The sequence below is a fragment of the Sapajus apella genome, unplaced genomic scaffold, assembly GCF_009761245.1.
Source record: "Sapajus apella isolate SASKATOON/1434 unplaced genomic scaffold, GSC_monkey_1.0 scaffold93, whole genome shotgun sequence".
Taxonomy (NCBI): domain Eukaryota; kingdom Metazoa; phylum Chordata; class Mammalia; order Primates; family Cebidae; genus Sapajus; species Sapajus apella.
The window spans coordinates 6,425,908-6,448,083 of NW_022437033.1; the positions used below are offsets into that span (position 1 = coordinate 6,425,908).

A 22,176-nucleotide genomic window follows, 5' to 3' on the forward strand; every position below is an offset into this window, starting at 1 on the left:
AAGGACCACTCACTCTTCCTTGGGTTAGGTCCAGCCCTCTACCAATGAACTATAGGCTTTATTTTCTCATTTCTAAAACTCATCTGTAAACCCAAGCCTATCAAAATAAAATTGTATTTGACAGTTAACAACCTTTGTGAAAATATATGCACCACAAGACATATGAACACCTAAAAATTTTATTTCTATAAAGATTACTTGAAAAGCCTTTCATTTATCCTGCAACCAAAACCTTTACAGTATTATGACAGACTCGATAGCTTTTATAATTCTTCACTGAAGACAGTACAATTACTATTATTTGTGCAATTAAAAAGTACTGGCTTCATGACAAACCAGAGTACTGAGATGTTTCAGTACATTTTTGCATGTTTTACAGTATTCTTCCTTGTTAATAACAGTTAATGTTAATTATATATAAATACTACTCAGGTTTTGAATGACAAAATAGTAAAGTTTCAGGTTTTTACATGTTTTACAGTATTATTACTTGTTTGAATAATCAAATGTACTCAAACTAATAATACTAAAATGTTGATTGGCATATTAATCCTCTAAGCTAGAAAACTTAGATGGAACTATTCCAAGACAATGTTCGTGTGTAACTTGAACTACTCTTTTTTGGGGGAAGTCAAGAAAGAAGTGTGTGAGTCAATATCTGAAAGTGAATCATAGTAAGACATTTGAAATAACAGACTATTTGGGTTATAAATGGCCTCTGAAACCACTTGGCCTAACTCATTTTACCTAGGGAGAAACTGAGGCCCGAAGAAGGAAAGGCATTTTCACTTAACTATTTACTAGTCAGTGGTAGAGATGTGGCATAGAGTCTGGTTTTACTGATTTCCAATTCAATGTCCATCCTATAATAGGGCATAGGTCTGAAATCATGAAGATAGAAAGGCCACATGACAACAGACCAAACTAAAATAGGAAAGAGAGGAAAGAAGCCTGTAGAAAAAGAAAGGGGCCAAAAAAGCATTTTAGAATTTACTGTGGAATGAATATTGGCATCTTGGTCTTTCTGGCAGAGTTTCTTTGCTGGTTTACATAGTTTTTAAAATGGATCACACATTTATAAGAATATGTAAAACAAGTATGTGCAATTTGGAAGGGCCTGCAAATTGCAACTCATGGGCCAAATCTAGCCTGATTTTAGCCTAGTCTTTTAAATAAAGTTTTATTTGAAAACAATCCCATCAAGTAGTCTACAGTACTCATAGCTGCTTTTGTGACACGTGGTAGGGTTTAGTTGGGACAGGGACCTTATAGACTGCAAAGCTGCTAGTATTTGCTATCTGACCCTTTACCAAAAGTTTGCTGACTCCTAGTTTAAAGAATACTAATAAAATGTACTCAAACTAATAACACTAATAAAATAAACTCTCAAGCACCCACACCCAGATGAAGAAAATAGGCCCCTACCAACACTTTAAAAGATCTGTTAGCTCCTCTTCTATCCTATCTTCCTACCTCCATTCATACATTGTTTTGAAAAACCAAGTGTGGGCAATGCTGCCGTGGTTAGATGAATAAATTCAAGAAAAGGTAAGCTACATAAAATGTAACTTTGACTTCATTGAGAGTTAACAAGAGCCCTTTCTGAGGTAACAAGGGGCAAGGTTATGAGACCTGGAAAGCAAAAGGCTCACTATACTTGGGAAGTCTGGCAGGGCTGCAATCAGGGAAGTAGGTTGTTCTATAGTTTTTGTTTCTAAATTTCTCCTGGAGAGAAAGAACACCTCCATGAGATGAAATTGGGTCATAGGCTGAACAGGTAGAAGAATCTAGAGAGTAGAATAGGAAGGTCACCAGAAAATAAGCCAAGGACAGATAAGAATTTGGACTGGGCTCACTTGGGCACTCTATCCCCAGGTTAAAGAAGAAGGTACAATGGTGGCGTCATATCTTGAGTCATATTACTATAATCTGGACTGGTTATATCTGGAACACAGTTGTAATTCTGAGGATCTGTTCACCACCCTTCTAGAATTTTCTTTGCCCCTTGCTAGTGTCCCCTGTTTTCTCTATTTCATATTTTCTTCTCGATTTTTTTCTCTCCTTTCATGGAGAACAGCCTCTAATAGTTAAGAAAAGTTTCAGTTGAGAAAGGTTATGTGTGAGGTGAAAGCTTTAGGGACCAAGAATTTCTGAAACATTTATATTTTGCCAAATAGCTAAAGGATGATTTGCTTAATATAGAATTTAGGCTGGAAACTACTGATACGAAACACATAGGCACATGCACTATTAATTCCACCACTGACTTTATCAGAACTATGAAAATTGATAAAAGCAAACAAGTTACATGGAACAAGAACAGATGTGGCCTAACTTAGCACAGTCCATCTCCCCAGGCCACACAGACAGAAGCTGATGACGTTCTCCACACGGGTGGCAGAGAAGCAGTTGAGAAAACAACTAGCTTTTTCCTTGCTTCTGCCCTTTTATACTCCGGGATGGCAAAATAACTCATACAAAGGGTCTATGATACATTATTCAAGAATTCTTACAAACACCAAGCTCTCTTTTAAATTTTGTACCAAATTTAGCAGCTGTACATTATTAGTAATGTGATTCAGTGCAGTTAGGCATACATAAATGACAACTCTTTGTATATGTGATTACAATAGTTTGCTAGACCTGCTATAGCAAAGTAGCACAGATTATTTGGCCCAAACTGGATTTATTTTCTCACAATTCTAGAAGCCCCAGATCAGGGTGTTGGCAGTGTTGGTTTTTTTCAAGGCCTCTCTATCTCCGTCTTACAGATGCTTATATTCTCCTTGTATATTCACATGGTCATGCTCCTCTCTTGGTGTCTCGATCCTAATCTTGTTTTATATGAATAACAGTCACTTGGGGTTGGGGCACACTCTAATGACCTAACTTTACCTTAATCACCTCTTTAAAGATGCTATCTCCAAATTCAGTCACATTCTGAGTTGCCAGGCATTAGGACTTCAGTGTATGCATCTGGGGAGGGGGCTAGGCATAGTGGCTCACATCTGTAATCCCAGCACTTTGGGAGGCCAAGGCAGGCAGATCTCTTGAGCCTAGGACTTCAAGACCAGCCTGGATAACATGGCAGAACCCATCTCTAGTAAAAATAAAAAATAAAAATAAATTAGCTGGTTGTGGTGGTACACACCTGTAGTCACAGCTACCTGGGAGGCAGAGGTGGGAGGAACACCTGAGCCCAGGAGGCTCAGGTTGTGGTGAGACAGTATCACACTGTTACAATCCAGCCTGAGCAGCAGAGTAAGACCCTGAATTTCAAGAAAAAAGAAGTTGGGAAGGGGACACTATTGAGCCCACAAGAATGGCTGAATATGATTGTTTTACTTCATAAAAAATTTTCATGAAGGAAATAAAGTATGTGAGATTTTACTCTATGTATTACACCATGAGGTCTTCTTCATTCATAGCCTCATCTGCATTTTCTGCCTTTTTTGAGTTACATTCCATTTTTTTTCCACAGATTATTTTCATAGGTGTCTTTTGCCTGTGTCTTACAAACAATGATAACCTGAGGTAGCAAACAAATCAACTTTGTAGCGACAGCATTTAGTCATCTGTGTAGGTACGTACTTTGAATGCATTCAAGTTCATATTTGCAATACTTAGCACAATTCCTGTTGAATATGAGAGTCATTACAAATATAAAAATTATATTTGTATAATTAAATATAAAAATATAATTTTTATATTATATAAAAAAGTGATGTACCATATAAATTTAACTATTGTAAAATGGAACTTAAAGCATTATGAATTTCCATTTTCTCGTAACTATAACAAAGGTGTAAAAAGAAGAATATAATGCTCTATAATATTGAAGTTAACCATACTTCAAAAACTAAGGTCATGCTAATTCTAGATTGTTCTTGTACAACTTCTGACAAAATTTTAATTATGACAGTAACAATTCATTTGTCAAGAGGATGTCACTCTTTCATGCACCTTCATCTTGTAGAAAATTCATGTTTATTTGTGTAGAAGAATCCAGTCAGCTTGATTATGTTTTTCTTGATAATAGTGAGTGTTTAAAATGTTAATCTATGAAAAATTCATTTTTATTACTACCTGAGAGCAATCAAGTTGATTAAATAGCTTTGTTCCTGGACAATGGTAACTGAAAGAATATATATTACATGAATACACACATCGATATATTTTGGTCCTCTGGGAAAAGTGCAGAATCTCATTTCAAATAGATGATGGTACAGCAAAGGGGCTTTCAAAATATATAATCAACTGAACCAAATACCTTATGCCAGGTCCTTGGTGGTAAAATGTCATTTCTGAACTGCAGCGTGATAATAGGCCCACTAATTACATAGGTAGACTACTTAATCCCACAGGCATGAAAGTAAAGTGATGATGGATACCATCTTCATAAAAAACAGGTTCACTAACAGCAAGCAGCTGAATTATTAATAAATTCTAACTCCACCACTACTTCAGGCAAATTCCTTTGCATCCCTCTCTGCCTCAGCTACTTTAATTGTAAGAATTAACCATGTCTCTAAACGTCTACGGATATTGGTGATGTCTCAGGAAAACTAGACAGTATGAGCGAGTGAGCATTCTCAATAGATATGTCATGTCCATCAAAATGTGATGAACAAGTAATTTTGATTGTTACTCTGAATATGGATGGTTCATGTTTCGGTTGCTTAGTCAATGTGGCCAGAGGACCTAGACGCCACATAGGATTTCAACACTAGAAACAGGCCATGTGGTCTGGTCACAGCGAGAAGGAAAACTGTTCATTTCTTGGATTGAACACTGGTAACTATCATGTATACGCTAGGCAATTTACTTTTTGGTTCTACGTTTAAACACGGTAAATTTTAATATATTTAACAAGTTCAACAATTTATCAGAATAAAAAATGTAAACACAGACTAATGACACGTTATATTTCTAAGAAACCTTCATGTAATGCAGAGGCAGAAGAGAAAGAAGTTCTTTGGAAAAGTATCTCAGTACCTGTAAACCACATTTCAGTGCACAGGAAGTTCATGTGATAAGTGAACCCTCGAGGGGACACAAAATAACCAATGTACCCATTTTATCCTATCCAAAATGAGTTTGACAAAAATAATCAGAGTTCTAGGCTTTCCCCCAACAGCACAGAAGGAATATCTATTCCATACTAAAAAAAAGAGACTATTATTTTCCATCCCATAATGACTATATATCCCTAGCTTTTCATTGGCATATTTGGTGGGAGTGTTAATTGTCCCTTGCCCTTGTCATCATTCATATATCTGGTCTACAGCTAGGAACTAATGACCTGTCATCTCTCAGCTCAGACAGGCCCAATGGTCCTCCCTGTTAACTTGGGCTCACGTTAGTTCTCATTAGCATAGCTTGCTACCCTACCCCATGCCTGGTCAGTCTGTCCTGCAGTCCTCAACTGTAAGATCACTTTATTCTATTATTGTGGAGATAGATCAGGGATGGGACTTGACCCCTGCATCCCACCAAGGACCTCTATTGCAAGTTGGTGGTGAGCCTGGCCAGCAGGGATCCCAAAGAGACCATCTAGATCTTGCACTGTAAATGTTATTCAAGATGCCTATGATTGATTGCAGGACCTTGAGGAAACTAATATAAGCAGCTCCCACCATAAATCTTATTCAAGGGAGTTTAACCCTAACTCCCACCTGTGCACAAGACCAGAAGAACAACTGAACTTCCACCATAGTTTCATTTTAATACTAAACAGTCACATGCAGAGGTGGACATTTAATATTTAATATGCTAATATGCAGCAAATGAAGAAGCATGTTATCAAACTGCACAGGTGCCAGAAGTTCCCTACTTCTACATGCTTAAATGTCACTCCTTGCCCACTTTAGCCCCTTTAAAATTACCCTCCTGACTCTCTTCTTGGAATCAGCCAGAAAACTCTGTTGTGCTGTCACCCTTGTGTTTAAACATGAGCCCCTAATAAAAGCCTTGTCTGGGAAATCTGCTCAACCATGTGTCAAATTTTATTACATGAGAGCCTAAGAACCTGTTGTCAGTAACAGGGAACAATACGTTCCCCCTCATAAGTTCACCATCAAGTACTATCAGTTATAGTTCACATTCTTGCTCAGGACATGTGAGGACCTCTGCATGCTTTCTCTGTGACATGGAAGACTGGGAAACGCTTAAGACCTCATCTTAGGCCCTCTCTCTGCCTAACCACACTATGCTACTCATTTTATGCTGATGTGGAAGCTCCTTGTGGCTATGTGAGTAACTTGTAAGACCACCAACATTTGAGAAGCAGAGCAAACCATTTTTTGTTTAGGTTTTCTTCTGAACCCCAGGATAAAGATTCGAATATGAAACCCCCAGGTGTCTCACCATCTGATTCCCACAGCTCTGATCTCTTGTGTTTTTCGCAATTCACAAGAGAGTAGGAGGGGTGAGTGTCTCTCTTAGGGGTCTTAACTGGAAGCAACAGGAACCAGTTTTACCTAATTTAAACATAAAATAAATGTATTGCTGAAAACTGGTTAGCTCACAGGTTCCAGAAGGGCTCAAGAACCACACCGAGAGGTGTCATAGCTACACCACAGAAGTACTGGATGACATTACTGCCACCACTTCTGGATCTACACATCACTGGCGCCGGACAACAGATGTGGCTGCTAGCACACCAATTCTATGCTTGCCAGAATGGATTTTTCAGTCTTTTCTTTGTATCATTCATTTTCCATGTAAGGCCTGGGATAGGGGTTTCTGACTAGATAGGCTTAACCGCAAAATAGGCTGGGGAAGCAAGTATATGGCATTTTCAAGATTCTTTAGTGAAAAGAAAACTCAAACAGTAAGCACTGCTCCAAACACAGGTAAAGGATTTAGATGCTGGGCTGCAAAAAACATGACAACGTTCCATTACACTGTGGACTTTCTCATTTTTCTACCTTGCTAACCATTTTCCTTTGTAAGTGGTGTAATGGCTAGGTGATACAATGGGGTGATATGGTTTGGTTGTGTCCCCACCCAAATCTCATCTTGAAGTGTAGCTCCCATAATCCCCATAGGTTGGAGGGACCTGGTGGGAGGTATTTGAATCATAGGGCCATGTTTTTTTCATTGCTTTTCTTATGTTAGTGAATACATATTATGAGATCTGATGGTTTTAAAAAGCACATTTCCCTGTACATGCTCTCTTGCCTGTCACTATGTAAGACGTGCCTTTGTTCTTCCTTTGCCTTCCTCCATGATTGTGAGGCCTCCCCAGCCATGTTCAACTGTGAATCGATTAAACCTCTTTCCCTTATAAATTACCCAGTCTTGGGCATGTTTTTATTAGCAGCATGAGAATGGACTAATACAATAAATTGCTACTGGTAAAGTGGGCTGCTGCTGTAAAGATACCCAAAAATGTAGAAGCGACTTTGGAACTGGGTAACAGGCAGAGGTTGAAACAGTTTGGAGGGCTCAGAAGATAGAAAAATGTGGGAAAGTTTGGAACTTCATAGAGACTTGTTGAATGACTTTGACCCAAATGATTGTAGTGATATACACAATAAGGTCCAGGCAGATGTGGCCTCAGTTGGAGATTAACTTTTTGGGAACTAGAGTAAAGATCACTCCTGCTATGCAAAAAATCTGGTGGCTTTTGCACTTGCCCTAGAGATCTGTGGAACTTTGAACTTGAGAGACATGATTTAGGATATCTGAGGGAAAAATTTCTAAGTGGCGAAGTGTTCAAAAGGAAGCAGAGCATAAACTTTTGGAAATTTTGCAGCCTGATAATGTGATAGAAAAGAAAAACCCATTTTCTGGGAAGAAATTCAAGCCAGCTGTAGAAAACTGAGTAAGTAATGAGGAGCCAAATATTAATCACAAAGACAACGGAGAAAATGTCTCCAGGGCATATCAGAGGTCATGAAGGCAGCCCTCTCATCACAGGCCCAGAGGGATAGGAAGAAAAAGTGGGTTCATAGGCTGGGCCCAGGGCCCTCCTTGCTGTGTGCAGCCTTCGGACTTGGTGCCCTGCATCCTGGCTGCTCCAGTTGTAGTAAAAGGAGCCAGTGTAAAACTCAGGCTGTTGTTTCAGAGGGTACAAGCCCCAAGTCTTGGCAGCTTCCATGTGGTGTTGAGCCTGTGGATGCAAAGAAGCGAAGAATTAAGGTTTGGGAACCTCCACCTAGATTTCAGAGCATGTATGGAAACACCTGTATGTCCAGGCAGAGGTGTGCTGCAGGGGCAGCGCTCTCATGGAGAACCTCTCCTAGGGCAGTGCAGAAGGGAAAGGTGGGCGGAAGCACCCACACAGTGTCCCCACTGGGGCACTGCCTAGTGGAGGTGTGAAAAAACGGCCACCATCCTCCAGATGCTAGAATGATAGATCCACCAAGAGCTTGCACGGTGAGCCTGAAAATGCTGCAGACAATGCCAGCCCATGAAAGCAGCCAGGAAGGGGGGCTGTACCCTGCAAATCCACAGGGGCAGAGCTGCCCAAGACGCTGTGAACTCACCTCTTGCATCAGTGTGACCTGAATGTGAGACACGGTGTCAAAGGAGATCATTTTCGAGCTTCAAGATTTGACTGCTCCATTGGATTTTAGACTTGCATGGGGCCCGCAGCCCTTCCATTTGGGCCAATTTCTCCCCTTTAGAATAGGTGTGTTTACCCAATGCCTGTACTCTCATTGTATCTAGGAAGTGACTAACTTGCTTTTGATTTTACAGACTCATAGGTGGAAGGGACTTGCTTTGTCTTAGATGAGACTTTGGACTGTGGACTTTTGAGTTAATGCTGAAAATGAGTTAAGACTTTGAGAGACTTTTGGGAATGCATGATTGGTTGTGAAATGTGAAGACATGAGATTTGGGAGGGGCCGGGGGAAGAATTATATGGTTTGGCTGTGTCCCCACCCAAATCTCATCTTGAATTGTAGCTCCCATAATCCCCGTATGTTGTGGGAGGGACGCGGTAGGAGGTAACTGAATCATGGGGCCAGGTTTTCCTATGCCATTGTCTTGATGGTGAATACTTCTCGCAAGATCTGATGGTTTTATAAAGGGCAGTTCCCCTGCACATGTTCTCTTGCCTGCCACCCTGTAAGACATGACTTTGTTCTTCCTTCACTTTTCACCATGATTGTGAGGCCTCTCCAGCCATGCTCAACTTGAGTCAATAAGACTTCTTTCCTTTACAAATTACCCAGTCTCGGGTATGTCTTGATTAGTGGGGTGAAAACAGACTAATACCTGGAGGAACAGTTCCCCTCCACCTTTCTCAGGTGCTATAATGGTAATTGTGGTTACTGGTAACATGATTTCGACATAGAGAAGGAGACATGATAGATTAATATTTTCAACACATCTCCATTAAACTGGAAAATTAAGAAATTAAAATCACTCTTACATACAGCTTTAATGTAAAGCAGTTGTGTATCCCAAGCCGTGCACATTATACATAATAAAAATCTAATTTATGATTCAGTTTGGATTTGTTTTAGAAATCTTAATTCAAATGCTAATGTAAAACATATATAATTCAGCAAGCCAGGCTTCAATTCTTTAAAATTAGCAATGATGTTTCACCGTAGGTTTATAAATCAAATAAGTATTTTTAGTTTTGGAGGTTGGAGCACATGTTTAGAAACAACAATGCCTGACTAGCTATATTTTGTTTGTTTTTGCACATGATATTTTGCCTTTGTTTAAATCACAATAAAAAGCTGGCATGTGATTGTTAGGACCATGGAAATTTTCTATATTTATCCACAATTTCAGCTGCATCAATTCAGAGAACTGACTGTGAGAGGGCAAAGATGACTCCTGTACAGCATGCCTTTGAGGATAATTAAGACACAGAAAAATTTCCATATGCAAATAAACTCTTTGGTAAAACTTCTGTTTGCATGAGAACAGTAGAGAACCCCCACTAACAAACAGGAACTCTTTCAAAGTATTATCCATAAGGAAGCATAAGTATGCTTCTGATCCTCAGAACGATTTTGATGCATACCATAAGTGACAAGACTTTTTATTTAAAGCACAAAATATCCTCGTGGTTCCAAAGAATCATGAGTAGATTATGAAAAATTATGAGTGGATGTGAAGACATTTTGTTAGAAATCTGGGCATGGATTAAAAATTTGTCAACTGATAACATCAACCTTGTCTCACTGTTTTTCAAAATAACATTGCCAAAAAGATAGGATTACTGCCGATGACATGCCATTTATCTTACTCCAAGTAACAGTGGCACTGTAGGTAACAGAACAAAGCTGAAACAAATGTCTCGATTATAAATATTACTTGGGGAAATTTGGTTCTTAAGAATAAACAGGAAACAGGATGATTTAAAAATATATTAAAATTCTATAGTAATAAAACCGGTATGGTACTGGTATAAAATAGACATATAGTCCAAAAAAGTAGAAGAGAACCCAGAAATAAACTCTTCTATACACGGTCACATGATAAGTGACAGGGATGCCAAGGGTACACAGTGAGGAAAGGATGGTCTCTTCAACAAATTATGTTAGGAAAATTGGCTATGTACATGCAAAAGGATGATTTTGGACCCTTAGCTTATACTCTATACAAAAATTAACACAAAATAGCTTAAAGATCTAGGACTTAAAACTGTAAAATTCCTAGAAGTATAGAAGTAGGTAATACCCAGAATTTAAAAGCATAATGGTTAAAAATGGTTATTTATAGAAATTATGTCTCAAAATAGAGACGTTTGAGGGAGGCAGATACTGCATTTCATTAAAAACCTGTACTGTTTTGTCCTTTCAATCTCATTTTTGTGTTACTTTGGACAATCCTGAATGAGCTGCACAGGTACCCCAGAACGTAAAGTATAATAAAAAAAAATTAAACTAGAACATCCTAACCATCCCCGACACTGAGCTCAGTAAAAAGAAGGCAGAAAGTAGAAGCTGATATAGATAAAGACAAAATATGTACTAGTCACAAAGAGGGACTGTGTTTACCCTGTAAGATTTCCTAGTCAAAACTGTCTCTTTAGGTTGACAATATATTTCACTAAAGCAATCAAGACTCAGCCTCTTTAACAAGAAAAGCAACATCTAGTCATGACAAAGAGACAATCTGTATATATGGGTCACAAACTATTCCATAGTTGTTCATATAGATTAACATAATGATTTTTGCTCCTTTTGGAGATACTATAGTTAAATCATTCACCTTTTGATTGAAAAAAAATAGCAAGTGTTCAAGACGATGTGAAGAAATTGGAACCCTTGTACACTGTTGGTGGGAATGTAAAATAGTAGAGCCCCTATGGAAAATACTATGAAGATCCTTTAAAAAATATTTTTAAAGTGCATCCATATGATCTATAAATCTCACATCTGCAAATATACCCAAAACAATTGAAAACAGGATCTTAAGGAGATATTTGCCCATCCAGATTCATTATACTCATTATATTCGTATTCACAATAGCCAAGAGGCAGAAGCAACCCAAGTATTCATTCATATATGAATGCATACCAAAAATGTGGCACATACATACAATGGAATATTATTCATACTTAAAAAAGAAGGAAATACTGTTAGACATAACAAAATTGGTGAACCTTGAGGACATTATACTAAATGCAATTAATATAATGCATTATACATTCAGAAATGCATTATAATGTATTATACTAATTACATATTGCATAGTATAATGCATTTAGTATAATTACACTTTACATTATACTAATATAGTATAACGCATTATATAGTCACAGAAAATAAAGACTACATAATTTCAGTTATACGTATTTACAGTAGTCAAACTCTTAGAACGGGTAGTAAAATGGTGGTTTCCAGGGACTAAGGGAAAGTGGAAAAGAATTCAATTGAAAGAGCTTCCATTAGAGTCTCCATTATAGAGTTTGTTTTGCAAGACGTAAAAGTTTTAGAGATGTATTATATGATAAGGTACATATTGTTAATACTAAAGTACTGTATATGTAAAAATTGTTACAATGTTTAAGAAAACAAGAAACAGGAAGGGGAGGAATAAGCAAGAAGAATCAACAGGAATGGTAAAATAAGAACAAGTTTAAGCAAGTGGAAGAAAATAAAAATTACAGTACAAATAAATGAAATTGAAAAGAATAGATAAACGGATAAACTATTACACACATCCAAAAGAATGTTATTCAGCAATTAAAAATGAGCTGACAAGCCACAAAAAGGCATGCATGAACTTTAAATGCATCCAGTTAGTGAAACATGTCCATCTGAAAAGGCTACATACTGCACAATTGCAACGTATAACATTATGGGCAAAGCAAAACTATAAAGACAGCAAGAAAAATCAGGAGTTTCCAGAAGTGGCATGGGTTGGGGGAGGGAGGAGAATGAGATAGGTGGAGCACAAGGAATTTTCTAGAGCAGTGAAATTATTTGTGATGCTGTAATGGTGGATACATGACAGTAGACATTTGCCAAAACCCACAGACCTTTAGAGCACAAAGAGTGAACCTTAATTTATGGAATTTTAAAAATGATTTAGAACATAGGGGGATCCCAGAAAATATGGACTATAACAAGATAATCTACTTGTATTGCAAATGTATGAAACAACTTTGCTGAATGCGATAGGGAAAAAGTACTGACCTAAATGAGTCTCGAAATGAGTGGAGTCTGTAATACTAAAGGCCAAAGGAACTACACATGTATTCTAACTGATAAAAATGTTTCCCACATGAGTACAGGGGCATGGAGTAACAATTCTGGTACTATTATACATGTATATTGGAATTGAACAATTAAGTAAATGGACGGTGGATAGTGGGGGCCAGATTTGTTACCATTGGGGTGGGAGTGTATAAAATAAGCAAAGGGGGTAGCTTAGAATGATGCATGTGTCATGGATTAAAGTTGGATGTATTACTATGAGAACCCATGTTTAGCTTTATATAGATACAGATGGTTACATACAGAAATATTTATAGATACATGTATATACATGAGTTAGTATATGCACATGTATTTCCTTGCTCTGTAAGCTGAGAGTACCCAAAAGCAATGACACCCCAGTAGCAATCAACACACCTAGCACACAGATCTTCATTTCTAATACCATTCTCTGATAAAAAGGAACTAGGTTCCTTGGAGATATTCTGTATGATAATGAATTTTAGGATGGGCAAGAGCATTCCAGGATGAGCTGGAAGCATCTTGTAGTGTCAAAAAGTAAAGAAGTGCTCACTTTAAAAAATACCCACATTAATAGGAATAATTCAGAGGTACACAAGAGATTACTGAAACAGCTCCCAGTTGCCAAAGCTGGGAAATTTTGAGCAAAAATAAATAAAATAATATTCAATTATAATGCAAAGTATAAATAGTAATGTACTTACACTGATATACATGAAAGACTGAGTAAGTAAATCCTTAGGGTGAAGAGAAAATGCTCCCATACAAAAGAATACCAAATAATTTATGTAGATACTCCATTCTCAGTGTTTTAGAATATAACATTTAATTCCTTCAGCGTGAGCTCTTTATAGTAACTTGAAATAGGATGAAACGTAAGGATGGTACCTTGTTAAGGATGTGGGGAAATTGGTACCCTCATACATTGCTGGTGAGAATGTAAAATTATCCAGCCTCTCTGGAAAATGGTTTGTCAATTGTCAAAAGTTGGAGGGCTCAGAAGAAGACAGGAGGATGTAGGAAAGTTTGGAACTTCCTAGAGACTTACTAAGTTGTTGTGACCAAAATGCTGATACTGATATGAACAATCAAGTCCAGGCTGAAGTGGTCTCAGATGGAGATGAGGAACTTACGGGAAACTTGAATGAAGCTTACTTTTGTCATGCATTAACAAAGAGGTTGGAGGTATCTTGTAGTGCTGAAAAATTAAGAAGACATCTGTGAAAGTTCAAACTTGAAAGAGATGATTTAAAGTAAGTGGCAGAAGAACTTTCTAAGCAGCAAACCATTCAACATGTGGCCTGGCTTCTTTTAACAGTGTATGCTCATATGCATGAGCAAAGAGATTATGTGAAACCAGAACATATTTAAAAGGAAAAGTTTAGAAAATTTGCAGCCTGACTATGTGTTAGAAAAGAAAACCCCATTCTCTTGGGAGGAATTCAGGTAGGCCACAGAAATTTGCATAACTAAAGAGGAGTCAAATATTGAAAGCCAAGGTAATGCGGAAATAACCTTGAAGACATTTCAGAGACCTTCTTGGCAGCCCCTCCGATAACAAGCCTAGAGGGCTAAGAGGAAAGAATGGTTTTCTGGGCCAGGCGTAGGGTCCTACTGCTCTGTGCTGCCTCAGGACATGGTACCCTTCATCACGGTTGCTCTAGCTTCAGCAGTGGCTAAAATGGGCCAAGGTACAGCTCAGACCATGACTTCAGAGAGTGCAAATTGTAAGCCTTGGTGGCTTCCACTTGGTGTTAAACCTGTGGGTACAAAGAAGTCAAGAACTGAGGTTTGGGAACCTCTGTCTAAATTTCAGAGAACGTATGGAAATGTCTACATGCCCAGGCAGAAATTTCTTGCAAGGGCATAGTTCTTACAGAGAACCTGTACTAGGGTAGGGCAGAACAGAGGGGAAATGTGGGGTTGGAGTCCCCACACAGAGTCACCACTGGGGCACTGTCTAGTGGAGCTGTGAGAAGAAGGCCACCATCCTCCAAGACCCCAGAATGGTAGATCCACTGATGGCTTGCACTGTGTACCTGGAAAAGCTGTGGGCACTCAACACCAGCCCTTGACAGCAGTCACAGGAGCTGAGCCCTGCAGAGCCACAGGGGCAGAGCTGCCCAAGGCCTTGGGAGCCTAGTCTTTGTATCAGTGTAACCTGGATGGGAGACGTGGAGTCAAAAGAGATTATTTTTGAGTTTTAAGATTTAATGAATGCCCTGCTGGGTTTCAGACTTGCATGGAGCCTGTAGCCTCTTTGTTTTGGTTGATTTAACCCTTTCAGAATGGGTGTATTTACCGAAAGCCTATACACCCGCATTGTATCTTGGAAGTAACTATCTCGTTTTTGATTTTACAGTCTCATTGGTGGAAGACACTTGCCATGTCTTAGATGAAACTTTGGACTTGGACTCTTGAGTTAATGCTGGAATGAGTTAAGACTTTGGGGGACTGTTGGGAAGGCATGATTGTGTTTTGAAATTTAAGAAGGACATGAAATTTGGAAGGGTGCAGGGGCAGAATGATATGGTTTGGCTCTGTGTCCCCACCCAAATTTCATGTTGAATTGTAATCCCCACCTGTCAGGGGAGGGGCCTGGTGGGAGGTGATTGGATCAAGGGAGCAGATTTCCCTTTTGCTGTTCTCATGATAGAGAATGAGTTCTCACAGGATCTGGCTGTGGAGGGTTTTTGCATCTAGTAAAGAAAGTGCTCTATCCTTGGGTGCAACAAGGTCGGGTTAATCAATCATCTTCCCCTGTAATGGGATAATCTGCAACAAAAATTGAACTGGTAGTTCAGTTCTCAGGCAAGTTGACAAAACTGTAAGTCAATGCCCCTGCTAACAAAAAAACAACCAATGTGCTTTCAAGGATGCTATTATTTTTATATAACACAGGCCATGAAAAATGCAAGATGTACACTGGAGATGTCTCATAGGCCAATTCCAAAGCAGATGATGATGGAACGTCCAGACAAATTTTGGAATGAACATTAAAAAGACCCATATCCCACCTCCTTTAGCTGTAGCTCTGGGAGACAGAAAGCCTCACAGAGATATCTTAAGCCATCATGGCTTGGGAAAGGATAAGAAAGATGTATTCATGGGTCCCCCAGGCAGATGGGCCTCACAGAATCACCATGGATCCCTATGCTATGTGGGAAACAGTTCAATACAAACCCTCCAAAAAGTCTGGGATTATGTTAAATGACCAAACCTAAGAATAATCAGTATACTTGAGGAAGAAGAGAATTCTAAAAGCCAGGAAAACATATTTGGAGGAATAACTGAGGAAAACTTCCCCAGCCTTGCAAGAGACCTAGAGAGCCAAATGCAAGAAGCACAAAGAACACCTGGGAAATTCATCACAAAAAGATCATCACCTAGGCACATTGTCATCAGGTTATCCAAAGGTAGGACAAAAGAAACAATCTTAAGAGCTTTGAGACAGAAACACCAGGTAATCTATAAAGGAAAACCTATCAGATTAACGGCATATTTCTCAGCAGAAACTCTACAAGCTAGAAGGGATTGTGGACCAATCTTCAGCATCCTTAAGCAAAACAATTATCAGCCAAGAATTTTGTATGCAGAGAAACTAAGCATCATATATGAAGGAGAAATATAGTCATTTCCTGACAAACAAATGCTGACAGAATTTGCTATTACCAAACCACCACTACAAGAACTGCTAAAAGGAACTCTAAATCTTGAAACAAATCCTGGAAACACATCAAAACAGAACCTCTTTAAAGCGTAAATCGCACAGGACCTATAAAACAAAAATACAAGTTAAAAATAAAAAATAAAATGAAAGTACTCAGGGAATGAAGAGCATGATGAAAGCAATGATACCTCACATTTTAATACTAACAATGAATGTAAATGGCCTAAATACTCCATTTAAAAGATACATAATCACAGAATGGGTAAGAACTCACCAACCGTTGCCTTCAGGAGACCACCTAATGCATAAAGACCCACAAAAACTTAGAGTAAAGGGGTGGAAAAAGACATTTCATGCAAATGTACACCAAAAGGGAACAGGGGTAGCTAGTTTTGTATCAGGCAAACCAAACTTTAAAGCAACATTAGTTAAAGGAGACAAGGGGAGACGGTATATAATGGTAAAATACCTTGTCAAACAGGAAAATATCACAATCCTAAACATATATGCACCTAATACTAGAGCTCCAAGTTTATAAAACAATGGCTAATAGACCTAGGAAATGAGATAGATACCAACAAAATAGTAGTGGGGGACTTCAATGCTCCACTGACAGCACTAGACAGGTCATCAAGACTGAAAGTCAACAAAGAAACAATGCGTTTAAACTATACCTTGGAACAAATGGACTTAACAGATGTACAAAACATTTCATCCAACAAATGCAGAATACACGTTCTATTCAACAGCACATGGAACTTTCTCCAAGATGGACCATATGTTAGGATATAAAATGAGCCTCAGTGCATTTCAGAAAATTGAAATTATATCAAGCACTCTCTGAGACCACAGTGGAGTAACACTGGAAATCAACTCCAAAAGGAGGCTTCAAAATCATACAAATACATGTAAATTAAATAACCTGCTCCTAGATGAGCACTGGGTCAAAAACAAAATCAAGATGGAAATTTAAAAATTCTTTGAACTGAATGACAATGACACAGCCTATCTAAACCTCTGGGATACAGCAAATGTGGTGCTAGGAGAAAAGATCATAGCCCTAAACACTTACATCAAAATGTCTGAAAGAGCACAAGCACAAACAGACAATCTAAGGTAACACCTCAAAGAACTAGAGAAACAAGAACAAACCAAACCAAAACCCAACAAAAGAAAGGAAATAACCAAGATCAGAGCAGAAATAAATGAAATTGAAACAAAAAAAATACAAAAGATAAGTGAAACAAAACTGGTTCTTTGAAATAATAAATAAAATTTATAAACAATTGGTAGGAATAACCAAGAAAAGGGAGAAAATACAAATAACCTCACTGAGAAACAAAACAGGAGATACTACAACTGACACCACTGAAATACAAAAGATCATTCAAGGCTATTATGAACACCTTTAACATATAAACTAGAAATCCTAGAAGAGATAGATAAATTCCTGGAAATATACAACCCACCTAGCTTGAATCAGGAATAATTAGATGTCCTGAACAGACCAAAAACAAGAAATGAGATTGAAATGGTAATTTTAAAATTACTAACAAAAAATGTCCAGGACCAGATGGATTCACAGCAGAATTCTACCAGACATTCAAAGAATTAGTACCAATCCTTTTGACAATATTCCACAAGACACAGAAAGAGGGAATCCTCTTTATTCATTCTATGAAGTCATCATCACCCTACTACCAAAACTAGGAAAAGGACATAACCAAAAAAGAAAACTACATACCAATGTTCTTGATGAACATAAATGCCAAAATCCTTAAAAAAACACCAGCCAACCAAATCCAGTAACATATTGAAAAGATAATCCACCATGATCAAATGGTTTCATATTAGGGATAAAGGAATGGTTTAACATACACAATAATTGTGATACACCGCATAAACAAAATCACATGATTATCTCAATAGATGCTGAGAAGACAATTGACAAAATCCAGCAACCCTATATGATTAAAACTCTCAGCAAAATCAACATACAAGGGGCATATCTTAATGTAATAAAAGCTATCTATGACAAACATCTTTTGTTTTGTCATCTTTTTGATGGCTTTTGTTGAAAGCCATTTTTCAACAAAAGTTGAAAGCATTCCCTCTGAGAACTGGAACAAGATAAGATGCCCACTCTCACCACTCCTCTTCAACATAGCACTGGAAGTCCCAGCCAGAGCAATCAGACAAGAGAAAGAAATAAATGGCATCCAAACTGGTAAAGAGGAATTCAAACTGTCACTGTTTGTTGACGATACGATAGTTCACCTTAAATGTAAGGACTTTTCCAGAAAGCTCCTATAAATAATAAAAGAATTCAGCAAAGTTTCCCAGATACAAGATTAATGTACACAAATCAGTAGCTCTTCTTTACACCAACAGTAACCAAGCAGAGAATCAAATCAAGAACTCAACCCCTTTTACAATAGCTGTAAAAATAAAATACTTCAGGATGTACCTAACAAAGGAAGTGAAAGACCGCTACAAGGAAAACTACAAAACACTGCTGCAATAAATCATAGATGACACAAACAAGTGGAATTACATCCCACGCTCATGAATGGGTAGAATCAATATTGTGAAAATGCCCATACTGTCAAAAGCAATCTACAAATTCAACTCAATCCCTAGCAGAATACCACCATCATTCTTCACAGAATTAGAAAAAACAATTCTAAAATTCATATGGAACCAACAAAGAGTCCATATAGTCAAAGCAAGACTAAGCACAAAGAACAAATCACACTACCTGTGACTTCAAACTATACTTTAAGGCCATAGTCATCAAAACAGTGTGGTACTGGTATAAATATAGGCACACAGGCCAATGGAATAGAATAGAGAACCAATAAATAAACCCAAATACTTACAGCCAACTGATCTTCGACAAAGCAAATGAAAACATATAGTGGGGTAAGGATACCCTTTCAACAAATGATGCTAGGATAATTGGCTAGCCACATGTAAGAGAATGAAACTGGATTCTCATCTCTTACCTTACACAAAAATCAACTCGAGATGGGTTAAGGACTTAAAACCTAAGACCTGAAACTATAAAAATTCTAGAAGATAACATCAGAAAAACCCTTCTAGACCTTGGCTTAGGCAAGGATTTCATGGCCAAGAACCCAAAACATATGCAACAAAAACAAACATAAACAGGACTTAATTAAACTAAAGAGCTTCTGCATGGCAAAAAGCAACAGTCCACAGAGTCAACAGACAACCCACAGAGTGGGAGAAAATCTTTACAATCTATACATCTGACAAAGGACTAGTATCCAGCATCTATGATGAACTCAAATCAGTAAGAAAAAAAATCCCATCAAAAAGTAGGCTTAGGACATGAATAGTCAACTCTCAAAAGAAGGTATACAAATGCCCAACAAACATATGAAAAAATGCCCAACACCACTAATGATCAGGGAAATGCAAATCAAAATCACAATGCGATACCACCTTCCTCCTACAAGAATGGCCATAATCACAAAATCACAGAACAGTAGATGTTGATGTAGATGCAGTGAATAAGGAACACTTCTATACTGCTGGTGGAAATGTAACCTAGTACAGCCACTATGGAAAACAGCGTGCAGATTACCTAAAGAACTAAAGGTAGAGCTACTGTTTGATCCAGTAATCCCACTATTGGGTATCTACCCAGAGGAAAAGAAGTCGTTATTCAAGAAAGATACTTGCATACGCATGTTTATAGCAGCACAATTTGCAATTGCAAAATCGTAGAACCAATCATCAATCAATGAGTGGATAAAGAACTGTGATGCGCACGCGCGCACACACACACACACACACACACACACACACACACAATGGAATACTACACAGCCATTAAAAGGAATGAATTAACAGTATTTGCAGTGATCTGGATGAGATTGGAGTCTATTATTCTAAGTGATGTATCTCAGGAATGGAAAACCAAACATCTTATTTTCTCACCGATATGTGGGAAATAAGCTATGAGGATGCAAAGGTGTAAGAATGATACAATGGACTTTGGGAACTTGGGGGGAAGAGTGGGAGCGGGGGAAGAGATAAAAGAGTACCAATATGGTGCAGTGTATACATAGGTGATGGGTGTACCAAAATCTCACAAATCACCACTAAAGAACTTAGTTATGTAACCAAATACCACCTGTGCCCCAATAACTTTTGGAAAAATAAAATAAATAGCACAGAGGTACAATTAAAAAAATGACATGCACCTTCCAGAGGAAAAGAAGCACTTATCAACTATCCTTCATGCCCCATGAGTCAAAGTTCTGTCCCATTGAGCATTAATTCATCCCTATTTCCCTGCTGTGTTTGCATGGGCTGAGTGATTTCTCAGGCATTCCACACTTCAGCATCAATAAGGCAAGAAATGCTATTGGGCTGTACCTGTGAAGCAAGTGCCAAATGGCTCACCTCAGTAGTAGCTGAAATAGCAATAGGATCTGAAGGGATGCATAAGAGGTGTCAGATACACTTAAGTGAGCACAACACACCTAAGTACTATTCTGTAGAGAAGGTGGGGAGAAGAATGCTAAATTGAGTGCGTATTCATTCCAAATCAGCTGTAAAATCGTGAGGTTACAAAATTGACTTTGAAGAGTAAGATTATGGTTTTTCTTTTATTTTGAAGCTGAGAGGGTATTCAAATAGAGATGAAATTGACATAAACAAAAATTATTACACTACTTTAACATTAGATTTTAGTGACCTATAAAATTCATCTCTACCAAGCATGCATTTAACTATATGTATTCAACAAATATTTATTGAGTGCCTACTACATGCTAGCCCATATACACGGTGTCACAAGAATATAAAGATGAGTAGAACTCACTCCTTATTCTCAATGCTCACAGCCTATCAAGGAGTAAGACAGCTATAAGCCCAACTGCAATTCAAACAGGAAGAGCTAGATGTCTGCGTTATCATAACGTAATCCTACTCACTTCTGGGCCTCAGAGCCTCATCAGTAAAATGAAAGGTTAAAATTGCTACCTCTGAAGTATCTTCCCTCATTGATACTATGTGAGCCTCTAAATGTCACACAAAACCAGATAATCCCAGTACAGAAACTATGTTGGTTGGTTCAAATCATGTTCCCCACCTTTCTCTTAACAGGGGAAATTGTTTCAGAGAAAACAGGATGGGAATGTGTTAATCATCATGCTCACTTGTATAAAACAAAGCCTAATTGACATTAAAACAGTTTCTGACCTCATGCGGAGGAGCAAAAGAAAAGCTGCTTTTGCAGCTTTTTTGGATTTGGCAACCAAATCCAACATTCTGTATATAATACTGTCATAAACAACTGTAAAGTATCTTTAATGGTTAAAAAAACACAAGCACAATGGGTTGCTAACCACAATATTTAGTAACTGCCTGTCTACTTATCTTAACCATTGGATACCCAAGTAAACTTCTCTGTTCAGTCAAAAGTTCCCATTCCTGCTCTACGATTTTAACCCCACCCTTTCTTTTCCCAAATTCCACCTACAGTAACCAGCTTTTTGTGATTTTTTCTGGTTGAGGAATGAACTCTCACACCGTCCTCGATGCAAATCTGGATAGCCTATCACTTACGCTGTGTGGCCTTAGGAAAGTTGCCTAAGCTCTTAATTTCAGGTTTCCTCTTCCATAAAATGGAAGTAATAGTATCTGCCTCAAAAAAATTGTTGTATGACATAATTAGAATCCATATGAAAATTGCCTAATAAATAGAAGTAATTTTAAAATGATAGCAATAATTTGAACTGATTGAAAACTGTCTAGGACTGAAGTCATACGTTGGGAAAACTGAACAAAGGAACAGAAAAATCACTGATCTTGAA

The 22,176-nt window shown here is 38.0% G+C and overlaps 1 long non-coding RNA gene across 1 annotated transcript; it reads right to left on the reverse strand.

The window, feature by feature from the left end:
- Positions 1 to 412: 412 nt before the first annotated feature.
- LOC116535281 lies at positions 413 to 20,457 on the reverse strand. Its single transcript, XR_004262135.1, has 3 exons — positions 20,166 to 20,457; positions 14,998 to 15,000; positions 413 to 424 (listed from the first exon to the last, which is right to left on the reverse strand). It is a non-coding gene; the product is annotated as an uncharacterized LOC116535281 (long non-coding RNA).
- Positions 20,458 to 22,176: the final 1,719 nt, after the last annotated feature.